This window comes from Nannospalax galili, unplaced genomic scaffold (assembly GCF_000622305.1).
Source record: "Nannospalax galili isolate Female #2095 unplaced genomic scaffold, S.galili_v1.0 scaffold1123, whole genome shotgun sequence".
NCBI lineage: Eukaryota > Metazoa > Chordata > Mammalia > Rodentia > Spalacidae > Nannospalax > Nannospalax galili.
Genome location: NW_008349192.1, coordinates 145,018 through 161,237, shown reverse-complemented (window position 1 = coordinate 161,237; position 16,220 = coordinate 145,018). Strand labels below are relative to the sequence as shown.

At 45.0% G+C, this 16,220-nt stretch overlaps 1 non-coding gene and 1 pseudogene across 1 annotated transcript; both read left to right on the top strand.

Moving 5' to 3' along the window:
- Positions 1–2,115: 2,115 nt before the first annotated feature.
- The window catches only part of LOC108491470, a 42,406-nt pseudogene continuing 28,301 nt past the window's right edge, over positions 2,116–16,220 (top strand).
- On the top strand, positions 15,560–15,665 carry LOC115072604. Its single transcript, XR_003851647.1, has one exon. It is a non-coding gene; the product is annotated as a U6 spliceosomal RNA (small nuclear RNA).

Sequence of the window (16,220 nt, the reverse complement as noted above, 5' to 3'; positions counted from 1 at the left end):
CAGTGGATATGAGCACAGCCTCCGTTTCCAGGGGATCTGGGTTTGGTACCCAGCACCCACATGGTGGTTAACTGCTGTTTGTAAATCCAGTTCCAGCTGACCTGATGCCTTCTTCACACCATTCTGTGGGCAATGAACACACGTGGTACACTTACATGTATGCAGGCAAAACACACATTCATATATATAAAAAATAAGTCAAAAAATTTACATCACTATATTCTACTGCCCTCCTGAGAAGCTGCCCCACCTGGTCATGGCCATGTATTAGTTTTCTGACTTCTCTGGAGTTTCACATTGGAACTTTGATATCTAGGATTTCGAAGCTAGCGTCCAGGAAACATGCAAAATTATCTTTCTGGTTGGGAGTTCCCTCACTCAGGATGGTTGTTTCAAGTTCTGTCCATTTATCTGAACATTTCCTAATTTTGATTTTTCAGAGCTTAATAATTTCTCACTGTGTATATGCAATTCATCTTCTTTATCCACTCATCACTTGATAGATATATAGGTTATTTCCAAATTCTGGCTACTTTAAAAGGGGCAGCAATGAACATGGATGTACAGGTATTTCTGGAGTAAGGAATAGAGTCTTGGGAATATGCCTTAGAGGGGCATGGCTTATCAACTGGGAGGACATTCTGGAATGTAAAGAAATGTATTTATAAAAGATATTAAAAAGTTTTATCTTAATTCAGGGCTACTTTGCCTCTACTAGACACCATAGGCTGACAGAACAAAAGTTCAGTGCCAACACTGGACCCCCTTTCTTAAATCTGGTGACCAGGGTTCACAGAGATCCTAAAACACCACTGGCCATTGATCCTGCTCTTAGTTAGCCACGAGAATTCTTCTACAGTAAAACCCCATTGCTGAAGACTTTACATAGATGAGTTGTAGAACAAAGTAGGAGAAACCAAGGTGGTGCTGACTTCAAAGTCTCATCTCTACTGGCTGTGTTCATAGTGCTGAAAGGTATTGTATAAGCTACCAAAGAGAAAATTAATTGTCAGTTTTACCCAGCCGTGAATCCTAGGAGTTATAGCCACAAATGGGCTGGAAAGAAATGCCCATGTGTACAAAAGTGGTGTGAATATTATGGGAGTAACCAATGACTTTCTAATTAGATTTAAGTTCTACTTCATAATATATAAGAGCTAGGAATCTGAGGCTATACAGGTCACTTGGCTTAGTGGAGAGCCTAAAAATAGTTTACTGCTAAATAGATTATAGTAATAAACTTATCCTAATGATATATTGTTATACACGTAGATTAGTGTATCTCTCAAATCTCACTGAAAAACTTCCTTATGCAACATCTCAAGGCTCAGGGACCATTGTGAATGAAGGGCTGGAAAGACTGCCAGAGGCAGAGCTGGAGTATTACTGCATGGAAACAGAGTTTTCCAGACAGCTGGTCAGTTACTCATAAGAACTCACACAGCACAGCGACAGAATGAACAAGTCCCATGTCAGCTCTAGGGAAGGAAATCTGAATACAGTACAAATATATTGCATGAAAATGGCAAAAATATATAAAGTTACATTGGAATGTAATTTTTAAACTTAAAGGGGATTGAAAGCATGGGTAATTTTACAAATACAAATCTCATAATTATTTATTCATGTATTAGAAAAACTTAAAAGAAAAACAAATCCTCGGGATCCTACAAAAAGTATAAAGGTGAGCCACTGAAACACTCCCCAAGGGAGTTTTCTACTTCACTGGAACCTCATGAGCACAGCTTCCCCTATCTGCATTCTGTGGTCATTCTGACCTTTCCAGCCCTCACCACAAATGCCCACGAAGCTCTGCCAGTGCAATTGAGGGTTCTCTGCACACAACTCATCCAGTTACTCAAAAATCCATCTGTAGACAACCCTAAGGTCTCATCTCAGTTACCTGAGATGTAATCAAAATTCTTCTCAGTGGTAATTGTGATTTTGTCAACACTCTGTCCTTATGACAAACAAAAACAGATACAGAAGAAGAGATTTTTATGAGCTTTGAATTAAAGTGTAAAAAGAAGAAAATATTGAAAAACTGGAACCAGAGCTGCAGAGGTGACTGAACATGGTAAGGGCCCTGTGACAATGTGATGATGGTATGGGTGAATGAGTGAGGTGAACCAATGTGCAGTCTATGAGACAGAAAGAAAAACCTTGAGAGACCCTCAGCTGGAAGGTACAGGTATAAGGCATCAAATTTCTTGTAGCTAAGTCCTGTCCCTTGTTGATGTAAAGACAGTTCAGGCGATTTTGGTGCATTTCAAGGAGATTCCACTTCTGTCAGAAGAGAAGACAGCCCGGCACAGGCCGGTAGTACCAGTACATAGGAGCTTGATGGAGGAGAAACAAGTTTACTTCTGGTTGATGAGGCCCTGTCTTTAAGAGAGAGAAAGGAAGGGAGAGTCTAGATATTGACTCTAGACAGGGTCTAGAGCCAGTGAAGCCCCAACACAAGGGAAAAGGGAGGCAGTCCCTTGCGGAGGGCGGTCCCTCTTTCTGTGGCTCTGCTGAAGGGACAGCTTCCTGGCAGAAGGGAACACACAGCCTCTGAAACCTACAATCTGGGGATCTACCCATTCAACAAGGCACTGCACCCTAATATCTGCAAGGCTGCAGCCTGGGAGAGGAGACCACATGACCCCCATATTCACAGCCTTGTTCTGTCTTGGTGAGATGAGGGGCCGGGAACACCCTGGGCTTGGAAGGATCCCACCCTGGTCTGAGAGGGATCCCATCCTTCAGCCAGGCCTTGTAGCACCAAGACAATTCAGGGGCACATGTGAGGGGAGGACCTGCTCAGGTGTCAGGGCAGACCTCTCACAGGGAACACTCTTCCAGGACTGAGTCTGGACCTCAGGACCCCAGTTCTGGCAGGTGAGTGTGTCCGCAGCTGTCACAGGTAAGTCCTCCTCACTGAGGACAAGGGGTCACCTCTGAGCATTGGAGACAGAGCAGCAGGTGTGGCTGATGGTGGGGAAACTGTAGATGGTGGTCTCAGGTATGTAATCCACTCAAATCAGTGAAACTGAACATATGCAGGTTCCCAAAGGAGGCCCTGAGTTGTGATAGGTGAGGGGAACCAGGGCTCCTGAGCCCAGTGATAGGGAGTGTAGGAGACACTGGGACCTGATTTACGGAGGCCTAGGCAGAGAGGAAGAGTGAAATATGGAAGGCAAGGAGAGGTCAAGGAGAGGGATGGGAGTCACGTGGCTTCACTGGTCCTAGAGCTATTCAGGGGCAAGTTGAAGTGCCATCTCTATGTTTGATCTTCTCTCTGTTCCACAATTTAAACAGACTCACCTACTTCCCTACAGGGACCACCCAAAAACCCACCATTTGGGCTAAGCCAGGTTCTGTGGTCACCTCAGAGAGTCCTGTGACCATCTGGTGTCAGGGGACCCTGGATGCCCAAAAATATATTCTGTATAAAGAGGGAGACACAACATTCTGGGAAGAAAAGACCCCACTGGAGATGAGGAACAAGGCCAAGTTCTCCATCCAATCCATGAGAGAGCAACATGCAGGGCGATATTGTTGTTACTATTACAGCCCTGCTGGCTGGTCTCAGTGCAGTGATGACCTGGAGCTGGTGGTGACAGGTAAGGGGACATTTAGGGGTCCTCATCTCCAGCCTCTGCCCTCACGAAAAGGGATCTGATCTCAATGATTCTCTCTCTCATCACAGCCCTAGGGAACAATGTGGGGGGTATGAGTCCATTTAACACATTGCTTCCTTCCATCCTAGCCATCTACAACAGGAAACCCAGCCTGTCAGCCATGCCCAGCCCTGTGGTGACCTCAGGAATGAACGTGACCCTCCAGTGTGTTTCAGAACATGACTATGACAGGTTCATTCTGACCAAAAAAGGAGAACAGAAGCTCTACAAGACACTGGACTCACAACGCTTATCAACGAGTCAGTTCCAGGCTCTGTTCCCTGTGGGCTCTGTGACCCCCAGCAGCAGGAGAACCTTCAGATGTTATGGCTGTTACAAGAGAAAGCCACAAGTGTGGTCAGAACCCAGCGATCCCCTGGAAATACTCATCTCAGGTGAGGAAGCTTCATCATTCCTGGAATCATTTTTGAGACCCCAAGACTTTTGTTATGAATCTCACTGCTCTACAGGATTCCCAGGTGGGAGGCTGGCTGAAGGGACCTCTTTGCTCCTGAGCCAGAGTCCTACAGAAAGAAACACAATGACACTTGCAGGGCAGAATGGGAGGAGCAGATGTATGACAGGGGCAAGTTCCTGATCCCCCAGTCCATCTTCCCTGCAGGGCTGTCCAAGAAGACCTTGCCACTGACCCAACCAGGACCTCTCCTGGACCATGGAGAAATTCTGATTTTCCATTGTTGCCCAGTCATCACACACGGCAGATTTGCCCTGGTCAAAGAGGAGGAAACTGGCCTTTCCCAGAATCTTTTGACTGGTCTCCTTTAGGCCTGGTTTCCACTGGGCTCATGAGGGGCTTTATTGGAAGCTGGTGCATGGGCAATGGCAACGTTAGCCTCTCCTCTGACTAGTCAACCCCTAGTGATCTCTGGACATACCAATCACAGGTCAGGTGCAGAGTAGATCCAGTCAGTAACCACAAACTCCACAGGGCCAACAGAGGAATCCCAGGGATTGGTGTCTGGGGTGAAGGTTGGTGGTGTAAGGGAAGACAGGGAAACAGTGTAGGTGCAGAATCAGAGAAACCAAAAAGAGTCCCAGATCCTCAGAGTCAGGATTTAGTGAGATCTCAGCTCAGAAGAAATAGTGCAGTCCCTCACCCATCCCTCTTCTCTCTAGGACAGCTCCCTGTCACAACCTCTCTCTCAGTGACTACTGGGCCCACAGTTTCCTCAAGTAAGTAATGTCCCCTACTGCTTCTGACATGGAGCCAGATGAAGATGTTACTTCAGATCATGGAATGGGCAGCAAATCCCCCACTACATCTCAGGTCGAAGTCCCAAGCTGGGACATACTGGGCAGGATTCTCCGTAAGAGCTGTGACCTCAAACTTCAGTGGGACCTACAGGTGCTAGGGTTCTCAAGGCTCGTCCCCCTAGCTGTTGTCACACCCCAGTACCCCTTTGAAGCCTGTGGTATCACATTAGAGGACCCTGACCTCATGAGCTCAAAGGGTGACTGAGGATCTTTCCCCCAGGAGAGGCCTTGGCTAGGATGAGATGAAAAGTCATAGGAAATCACAGTTAAGAGGCTCCCTCCTCAGAGTTGTGGAGACCAATGGCAGGCGGTCAGGGAATATCCATCCCATATCCATTAGTGGAATCTAGAAAGTTCCATGTGGGCAGCAGAAGATTCTCCAAGAGGCCACAGGACAGATGTGGGACAGTGAACAGCAACGACCTATCCATGGTCAGTTTCTGCCCCTAACCTTCCTCTTGTTCTCTTTCCTATCATCCTTTGTGGGGAATAGCACCTCAAACACAGGGCCCATCTCAATAGCTGGTGAGAGTGAGTGTCAGGGGCTTCTGTCCTCAGTTTGTGCCATCGCTGAGCTGCCTGCAGACTCTCACCCCATCAAAGTCCTGGTTCCTGTGTCAGCTAAGTGTGTGTCCAGGAGCCCAGAGATCAGAGACCCCAACAGAGATCCCAGCATCCTTAGGGACTGGGCTGCAAGAGGGAACACAGAAGCAAAGACAGATGTTTGGTCCCAGGCTGGGGGAGGAGCAGCTGGGCTGAGGTGGAAAGTGGGGAGTCCTGACTTCCACCTTCCCAACACACCTTGAGGATCTGAGAGCCAGTCACTCAACTCCATGGAGTCAAGTCACCAGAATGTTAAATGGGGACTGTAGGATGGTGGATTCAGAGGGACGAGAGGTAGTTATGGGGCTGGTGTGGCCTCTTCTGGAGATGCTGGATTGAACAGATCCCTCCCCTGTATGGGCCTCAGTTTCTCCAAGTGAAAACGGCTTGAACCTGACCTCAGAGTCCCTTTTAGTGCTGACCTTGCCTGTGACCTCTCCTGCCAGTGGAGGCCTCCACAACCTGAAGTGGAAACACTCTCTGCCAGTCATGTTACAGGGCCTGTGCAGGCATTCAGGCTCCTGCTCTCCACCTCCTGGGACTCAGCTCTGGTGGAGAGAATGTGACTAAAACTCGGATTCCTGGGGTTCACACAGCTCTTAGTTTTCCAGCTGCGGGCCCTAGGCCTGGTGAACTGGCTGGTGTGGCCTGAATGCTTAGATGACATATTGTTGCATGACTGTGAGGGTGGGAGGTGGTAAATGCGAGAGACCCAGCAGGGGCCTGGCACACAGTAGGTGCTCAGGTCAGCAGTACTGTTATCACTCATAGTCACTTGTGCCACAGAACAGGAAAGATACCAGAAGTTTCTGATGTCCATCTCGCTGGCCTTCCTCCTGCTGCTGTTTCTCCTCATCTTCATCTTCCTGTGGTGTAGATGTCAGAGGAAGCACAGGAAAGACAATGAGTAGGATGTGGGTAACCTGGTTTTCAGGAGGTGACGGGCTCCTCTGTGGATCATCCAAACAAGGGTTCAAGCTAGAAACTCTGGGGAAACCATCCAGATTTGGGCAGGTCAGCCCAGAACCACTTCTGAAGAATCCCAGATCAGACACACGTGATCTCAGTACATGTGCAAATGTCAGGGATTCTGTGAGCTTTCATCTCCTGGAATATTTGCACACTTGCCCCAAAGGGGGTAATGTTTCCTTCCTGCCTTCAGGTACTGGGGAGGGGAGGAACTTCCCACACTCCTGGCTGAGGATCTTCTCTCTCCTGCAGCCCAGAGGAAAATCAGTGATGCACATCCACCTGCAGAAGCTGAGGAGGCAGTGTCCAGGCACAGAGGTCCTCAGATGAGGTAACTAATGTCCAGTCACCAGATTCCCACCTGCCTCCCGCCTCTCACTGCCAAATGACACCTCTTTGTCTCTCCAGATCCTTCCCAGATACTGCCATCAAAGAAGACATCCTGTGTGAGAAAACAGGGCCCTAAGAGGGGGATACCTGAGGTCTTGGCATCATAGAGCTGATGGGGGGTGTCTGTAGTCAGTGCTCCATGGGACTGAGCCCTCACTATGCTCCTAGGGGCATCACCACAGTTTTTAGCTCTGTCCCCATGTGGGCCCAGAGTCCTTCCCTGTCCTCCCAAATCTCAGCCCTCAGTCACATGCACAGCTGACCCTTTCCTTCCGGAGGCATCTGCCACTCTCTGCTAGGACTTCATTCTTTCTTGGTTTTCTGGGACCATGTAGCCCTTCTCTGCCTTTTCTATGTCTCTTCAGCATCCGTCTGGCTATTACCATGTTCCCAAAGACACCTGAGGGGTTGAGCTACAGCTCAGTGGCAGAGTGAGTATCTACCACGGACCATTTTTCTTGGTTTTCTGGGACCATGTAGCCCTTCGCTGCCTCTTCTGTGTTTCTTCAGCATCTGTCTGGCTTTTACCATGTTCCCAAAGACACCGGAGGGGTTGAGCTACAGCTCAGTGGCAGAGTGAGTATCTAACACGGATGAGGCATTGGGTTTGATTTCCAGCCCTGATAAGAGGACCAGTAGGACACATGAGTAAATAAGACCTTGTGTACCTGCGCCCCCTCCACTCACCTCCCAGGGACTCACAGGGAGCTCCCTCTCTCACTTTTTCTTTTACGTACGTATTTGTAGATATGCAGCTTTGTGTAGTCCTCAATTGCTCTCCACCTTATTTTTTTTGAGACAGATTTATCACTGGACCTCTGAACATGGGACACATTGATGTGGTTAGACTAGATGGACAAGAATATGATGATGCTCTTGTCCCTTTCTCTCTGGAGCTGGGAACACAGGCTTGGGTGGTCTTGCCTAAATATTACATGGCAGGGTGAGGGGAATCATACTTCCATCCTCATCTTGTATAGCAACCACTTCACTGGCTGAGGCATCTCCCTAGACCCTGGAGATCTCTCTTGACCAGGCTCCAGGTAGGAGCAGTGCAGGATGTGAGTATAGTATTTTAGGCAAATAAAACAGAGAAAGTGTGTGGAGCAGACAGGGCCACTGTGAATTAAAAAGGGAGGGGTATCTAACAGGTGTGTTCTGAGGAGAAGCCTCAAATCAGAGGCACAGACAGACATCTAATGGACAGCACCTGCAGGCAGGAGACACAGCAGGAACATGGGTCCCGGGGCAGGAGCATGGTCTCTCACAAAAATAGATTGAGTCACTGAAACCACGAGAGTGAGGGCATCAGAAAATAAGGTCAGACATGGAGGAATGAAGCTACCAGAGAACCCACGTACTCAGAAAGCCCATGAAGACTAGATAAGAATGCCATAGTCTTACTGATGGTCTAAAGAATCACTGGTCACTCTGTAGAACTCTGACTGGAGCAGACCCCAGGAAATCCAGGAGACACGGTCTCCGTCTCACTGTCTCCCTGCTATGGAACCCCCCTGATGAAGACCCCTGAAAGAGGTGTATGTACAGGTGAAACCCTCTAGGCTCAGGGAAGCAGGGGACACCTCTTCCACCATGTCAAGGAAGTTACTCAATTCAAGGGAAGACAGAGAGATGGACAGTGAGGTGGGTCATGTCTTCCTCAGGCCCCAGGCTGCCAACACCAGGCACCATCTTCCTCTCGCCCTTTTCTGCACCAGGCTTCTGCACTTGTGGGTCCCCAGGATGTGACTTACGCCCAACTGTGCATGATGACACAGAAACAGGCTTAGAAGAACCTCATATCAAGAGAGTGACAGCTGTGCCTCATGACAACCGTCAGAGAAGACCAAGTTGAGTCCAGTGAGCACATGCCCTGGTGTTCCCCATTTCTAGAAGAATCTGACCCCATCCCCAATGGAGGGTCAGTCCAGGGACAGTCACGCCCTAGGTGGACTGTCATCTGCAGACCTCACTTGCCTCCCAGATTCTGGGAATCACTTAATTCTGCTGTAGAGAAAACTGTTTCTGCATTTTATAAATAAAGCAAAAGACTTGTCAATAATCAATTCAGACTGGGTCTCCATGAATGCCATGTACCCCCAAAAGATTTCTGGTTTGAATCTCCTTACCTGTATCTCCCTAACATCCCACCTTCTTAGCTCTCAAACATCCTTGGGTCACAGAGATCCTGTTCCATCATTGATCACTATGTACCAAGTCTTGGCAGAGTGAGTCAATCCACACCATCTCAGTTCTCATCAGACTGGGTCTCCTAGGATCCTCGTCCCCTCAGACTTGGGGCTTGGAGCTTCCTCCCAGAGACTCCGTAGTGCCCTGTCATCTTAGCCCTCAGACTTCCCTGGGTCACAGGGATGCTGTCCCACCCTCAATCAGCACACAGCTCATGTTTGCAGAGTGAGTCAATCCAAGCCTGGGTCTCTGGCATTCTCCCCTGCCCCAGACTTGGGGCTTGGAATTCAATCCCTGAGAACTCCCTCTCCCCTACCATCTGACTTCTGTTCACCCCAAACCTGTGAAATCCCACCCTAACCTACCCTCCAACCTGCTCACAGAGCAGCTCCACCCAACCCTGCTATAGCCGGACTATGATAGACAGTTTTACTGGGTAAAGTATTCTGAGTTGGCATCTATATCATTTAGAATTTGGAATACTTTGCTCCAAGCTCTTCTGGCTTTAACAGTTTGCACTGAGAGGTCAACTGTAATTCTAATTGATTTTCCTTTGTATATGACTTGTTTTTGTCTTTCAGCTTTCAACATTCACTCTGTTCTGGGCATTTAGTGTTTTTGCTATAAAATCCCTTGGGGAGTTCTGTTCTTCTCCTGTCTATCTGGTGTTCTGTGTGCTTCTTGTATCTGCATGGGTATGTCTTTAATGTAGGGAAATTTCTTCTATAATCCTGTTGAAGATCGGGTCAATGACATTGACCTAGGACTTTGCTCCTTCCTTTGTTGCTATGATGCAGAAATACAGTCTTTTTATGGCATCCCACAATTCCTGCATATTCCATTCCTATGTTTTTACATTTTTTCCTAATCTTCACTAGAGTGGTAATTTACTGGAGTTCTTTAATTTTATCATCCAGTCTTGATATTCCTTTTCATTTCATTCATTCTGCTTGTGAGGCTTTCTCCTGTCATTTCACATTGGCTTATTGAGTTCTTGAATTCCATATTCACTTTCCCTTGAATTTCATTGAATATTTCTATCTGTCTTATAAGTTTGCTTTTCAGCTCCTGAACTGTCTTTGTCATTTATTCATCCATATTTTTTTATATTCCTGAGCTTCACATAGGAGTTTAACCCTATCCTCTTTGAGTTCCTTAAGTTGATTGTGTGTTCTTTAAATTGTAGAATACTTTTATAACACCAGTGGATTTAGTGGGGACATATTACTTTGGGTTTTCATATTATTTGTATTTTTCCTTGTAGTCTGGGTGTATGGATTTTTTGTTGTTTGTGTGTCTGTTATGAAACTCAGGCCTGCCTTTGTTGAGCTGAAGTTTGATTCTGTAAAAAATGTTGATGTGGCATAGTTGTTGTATGACTGGGTATGAATAGTTCCTTGGTCTGGGCTTCAGGTTTTGTTTTTTGATATATTATTGGAGGGATGGAATGGACCTAGGCAGGCTACTTGCGTGCTCTCCATGACGGCAAAGCATCCCTACTTGATGTGGCATAGTTGTTGTATGACTGGGTATGAATAGTTCCTTGGTCTGGAGGGATGGAATGGACCTAGGCAGGCTACTTGCATGCTCTCCATGAGGGCAAAGCATCCCTAGTTATCCAGCCACTCTTAGGCAGCAGGATGAGGCCAAGGCCCAAGAAAAGATGATCAAACACCACCGGGTGATCATTTGATTTTTTAAAGATCTTCTCCTAGAATAATTTTCCACAGAATAATAGATTGTTATTTGTCACACATTTCCTTGTATATTATTTGAAAGTAGACAAATCATACTTGACTTTGAACACTGTTTGAAAAACTATATAAATGAACATGGAACGATGAATTTTGGATGAATGATGCAGAGATGATGGAAGACTGAATAAGCAGGAGGGTGGATGGATGATGGATGGGGAATGAATGGAAGGACAGATGGAAGATGGATGACTGAACAAATGGAGGGTGGATGGAAGATGGATGACTGGACCAATGGAGGGTGGATGCAAGACAGGTGGGTGAATGAATGGAAGGATGGTGGATGATGGATGGAGGGATAAATAAACAGATGATGCATGGACAAAGGATGGAAGTCTGCATAACATGATTAATCTGTTAATTTGTCAGATAAAACAATGAGATAAAAGGCAGAATTGGGACATTAAAAGCCACAGAACAGATAGAGAGCTTGAAATATCCCCTACTGCCACTTGCTGTAGAATGTGCCATAAAAAAAGACACAAATATCTGATGTGAGTGACAACTTTTGTTGCAGAGCCTGATCTCCACAACTTTCTAATGAGATAAATTTCTACAACAGAGCTTTCAGGAAGGAGTAGATCGAGGACATATTCCTTGTGGTTCTATCCACACAACTGACTTGAGAAGAGAGCCTTGTATTCATATGGAACTCGCATGCTGTATGAGCATTGGGATTCGCGATGGTTTGCATGAAAATGTCCCCCATAGGCTCCAAGTGTTTGGACATTTTGTCCCCAGACGATGGTGCTGTTTGGGGAGGTTTTAGAAGGTGTGACTATCCTGGAGGAAGCACGTCACTGGGGGTGGGCTTAGAGAGTTCTTAAGCCTTGCAGGATCTCCAGTCGCTCTCTTGCTTCCTGTGCCTGCGTGATGATGTGAGAGCTTAGCTTCTGCTGCTCCTGCTCCAGCCACCTCCAGCCACCATGCCTCCCTGCCATAATGGACTGTAATTACCCTGGAGCCGTAAGCATGAATAAACTCTTCCTTCTATAAATTGTTTGGGTCAGTGTTTCTATCACCGTAACAGAAAAGGGACTAATACAGTAATCGGTACTGAGAGTGGGGTAATGACTAATACAGGGTTCTTAGCCCAAAGTAAAAGAAGCACATTCCCAAGATGACCAGATTTCTGTTATGAGTAGTGGCCTGGATGACCTCAGTAAGTATAGTTTTTCCAGATTCATCCATCTTCTTGAAAATTTCATGGTCTCGTGTTTTCCTGATGGCCGAGTACTACTGCACTGTGTATACATACCCCATTCTCATTAACCATTCAGCACCTGATGGATACATGAGCTGGCTCCTTTCCTTGCTCTCGTGGGCAGAGGAGCAATGAACATGGATTATAAGCATCTCTGAAATAAGATATAAACTCTTTTGGGCATAGGCACAGTAGTGGTGTGGCTGGGTCATATGGTAATTCCATATGTAGCTTTTTGAGAAACATCCTTTCCAAAGTGGTTGCACTAATTCAGACTCTGTCAACAGTGCCTAAGCTAGGCATCCCCCTTTTACCACAAACAAGCCACTTTTTTTCTGGTGGTGGTTTTCTGACTGGGGTGAAACGGAATCTTTACATAGTTTTAATTTTCATTTTCCTGATATCGAAGTATGTTGAACACACTTTTAGGTGTTTCTTGCCATTAGTAATTCTCTTTTACAGATTTTTTTTTCTCTTCAGTTAGGTTGCTCATTTTTAATTGGTTTTTTTGCTGTCTTAATGTTTAGTCTCCTTAGTTCTCTATACTATGTAGACATTAATCCTTTGTCATATTTATAGGTGACAAAGATTTTCTTCCATTCTATTGGCTGCCTCCACAGGCAACTGACAGATTCTTTTCCTGTTCAGAAGCTTTTTAGTTTCATAAGATACTATTTGCTAATTGCTGGTCTTATTTCCTGTGCTATGACTTCTTATACAGAAAGCTTGCACCTGTTCCTATAAACTGAAGTGAACTTCCCACCATTACATGTAGCAATTTTGGGGTAGCCTGTCTTATACTGACTTCTGGGCCAGGTGCAAGGTAAAGAACAAACTTCATTTTTTGGCATATTGAAATTCTTGTTTCCCAATACCATTCCTTGAAGATGCTGTTTTTTATCCAGTATAGATTTTTGGCATCTTTGTCAAAGACAATGTAGCTGTGGTTGTGTGATTGTTTGTATGTATATCTGGATCCTCAATTTTATTCCATTGATCTATGTGTATATTTTTGTGACATTACCATGTGCTTTTTATAACTAGAGCTCTGTAGTATAATTTGACATTGGGAGTAGTGATATATACCACAATACCATCAGAACTATGGAGACAGGGTGAGGCAGACCCCTGGAGCTCACTTATCAGCCAGCCTAGACAACTTGGCAAGTTACAGACCAGTGAGACACCACCAGAAAAAAATAGTCTGTGAGAATTTGTTTCTCTGGGTCAGTCACAGATATGAAAATAAGAAAATACTCTCACAATATTTAATCCTTCTCACTGGACACAGTCATGTATGCTAAGGAGAAACACAGACCATCACTGGGAACTGTGAAGACCCTCGCTGGTGGCAGGTGCCCACCACCAGATGGATTTTGTGGCTTTAAAACTAGAGCCTCAGGCATGTTAGAAAAATGTTCTACAACTCATCGCCTCTTCCTCAGTTACCCACATATACAAATATGCAAAGAAGAAAATTCAAATGCAAATCAACTACTAGACTTGTTGAGAAGTAACAGTACATTTATAGCTATGCGGTTTGATAATTTTCATACATGTCTGCATTGTAAGGGTAAAAATCAACATGATTGAGGGGTTGTGTAAGTTTTCTCAAATATTTAAAGGATGAGACAAAAATTATATACATGTAATAAAATTTCTAAGGTCATAGGTTAGTTAACTAGTTTAAGGAACAAAAATATGTCTAGTGAAGGTTTATCTGAGAAAGTTTGGTTTTTGACCAAGCTTCATCAGCAATTTCTAAGGTCATAGTTTAGTCAACTAGTTTAAGGAACGAAATATATATCTAGTCAAGGTTTATCTGAGAACTTTTGGTTTTTTATCCAAGCCCTATTTACATAGCACATGGTAATTAAAAGTACCAGACTGGTGGAACTAACCTTCTTGGATATTTAACAGCCATACTTTAAGGCTTATACTAATCTGGTCAGAGGGACTTAAAGGACAGTTTTTGCCCCTTGTCCTCCTAGGTCAACTGAGCTCCAGGAGACTATGAGCATCTCTCAAAATGCCCTGTAACTGTGGTGAGTCACCTATCCCTCTGTTCAGGGAGGCCATGGAGACCCCACCAGATGGACTTGAACCAGTGTCCAGTCTATAAAGAGGAAGGTCAACTAAGAGGATACATTTCCTCCATGCTTCCAAGTCAAGCCACAGTCAAGCAGAACCTTTGACTTCTTCACATAGATGGAACTGGTGAAAGAAAGAGGCCAGGGGCTCCTCCCAAGACCCTGTGACCCTGAGAAACAGATCCTCAGATGACCTTATGAGTAAAAATAAGTTGATTTATTTGAGCCAACTGTATGGTCTTAAATACCCTAAAGGAAAGTATAACCAAAGATTAAAGTGATCATTATAGTTCTTTAAGAGTTCAAGAGAGAAATAAAGGGAAAAAAAGAGTTCAAGAGAATACCCTTCCCAGACATTAAACTTAAGTCCATATAAAATGTTATTTAGACAATTATTTCTCATTCAGGATTTTGATTCTAAGCAGAAGGTGCTGCTCAGATGTAAGACTTCAAATCTTGGTCTGCAATACTGTAGTTCCCACCTGTAGCTAATGGAGAAAACCACTATTGTTCTAAAATTATGGCTAAATTTGTTTTCTCCCCTTATCTGGAAGCCTTTAAGAGGGAGTTGACACAGATTCTAACCACTCCAACAGCTATCAAAGTTACTGAAAACAAATCCTGAGTCCATCACTCTTGAGACCAACCTTGACAGGCAAAAGAAAAATGAGGAGGAACCCAATAGAGGGATGCTTCTGGAAGCTCTTGTTAAGAAATCCCAGTGGACTCTGATATGAGCAATATAAATTTGTCCTGTTCTGACTTTTTTCTGGTTCCCTGTCTAGAACTTGTAATGCTAACTACATTTGCCTTTACTTCTCCTTCACATCCCCTATTCACCCATTAAGTACTTTCTTTTCCCCATACAGATAAGAGTTATGCAATTTGGGGATCTTTCAGATAGACCTACTGAAGGGGTACTCCAATTGCCTCACCCTGCATAGTTGTTCAGCATGGAAGAAGCCAGATTGGTCTGCGTCCTGATTCCCTATGTGCAAGTTGGATAACCTCTTCAGAGGATGGTGTGACAAGAATAGGAGGTAGGAACTGGCTAGGCAGTTGGGGTAAAAAGACTCCAAAGAAAAATAGCCAGTTTCTTGGCTAAAAGTTACAATGTCCTTGGGCCAAGAGAGCAACATACTCTATTCCCAAGGCCAAAAATGTCAAAAGTATTTGGGAGTTTGTATCTCTAACAAAATACCCAACAAAGGCTAAGGAAGGAAGGAAGGAAGGAAGGAGGAAGGAAGGAAGGAAGGAAAGAAGGGCAAGAAATTGTCAGAAAAAGGTGATGGGGAGATAGATATGGGAGGTGTTGGAGGGGAGGGATTGGGAGTGGATTTCATCAGAACATGTATGATCAAGTCATGTATGAAATTCTCAAAGTTATTTTTTTAAAGTTAAAAACAGTCAACATGATTAGCACTTGCTTCAGCAGTGCGTATATAAAATTGGACCACTGCAAAGAAGATTTGCACAGCTCCTGGGCAAGGATGACATGCAAAGTCTTGAAGCATTCCATGTTTTTAGACAGTGTTCCCCATGTACTGCAGAGACAACATGAGCTGACTCCTTTGACTGATAGAATCCTTATCAGGTACATTCATGGCAGTGATCACATAGGCTCAGTCATGGTCACACACAGCATAAACAGAGAGAATCACTCATGAGAACATGTAGGCATTCAGGACAGATAGGGTGGGGAACACGCCATCAGACATACACACACTCACACTAATGGAGGGACATGCAGACTTAAATGTTTGCTTATGTAGAAACATGCATATATGTGCACACATACACTTTTCCCTCCTACATAGTTATGATCTACTCCCTCTCTTACATGTGGACAGAATTTTATGAGCCCATAAAATCTGAGGGAAATGGGTTAGGGAGCTATGGAGTAGATTCATACTTCTTCCCAGAATCCAATGGTTAATCAGTAAAGGATATGATGCTCTGGTGTCATTTAGTGGGAAGGTTTCCTGGAGCCAAAAGTATCAGGGTTGGGGCTTTAAACTTGGGCATTGTTGGTTTTCTATTGCTGTGACAAAACACTGACCAAAACCATCTTTGAAGGAAG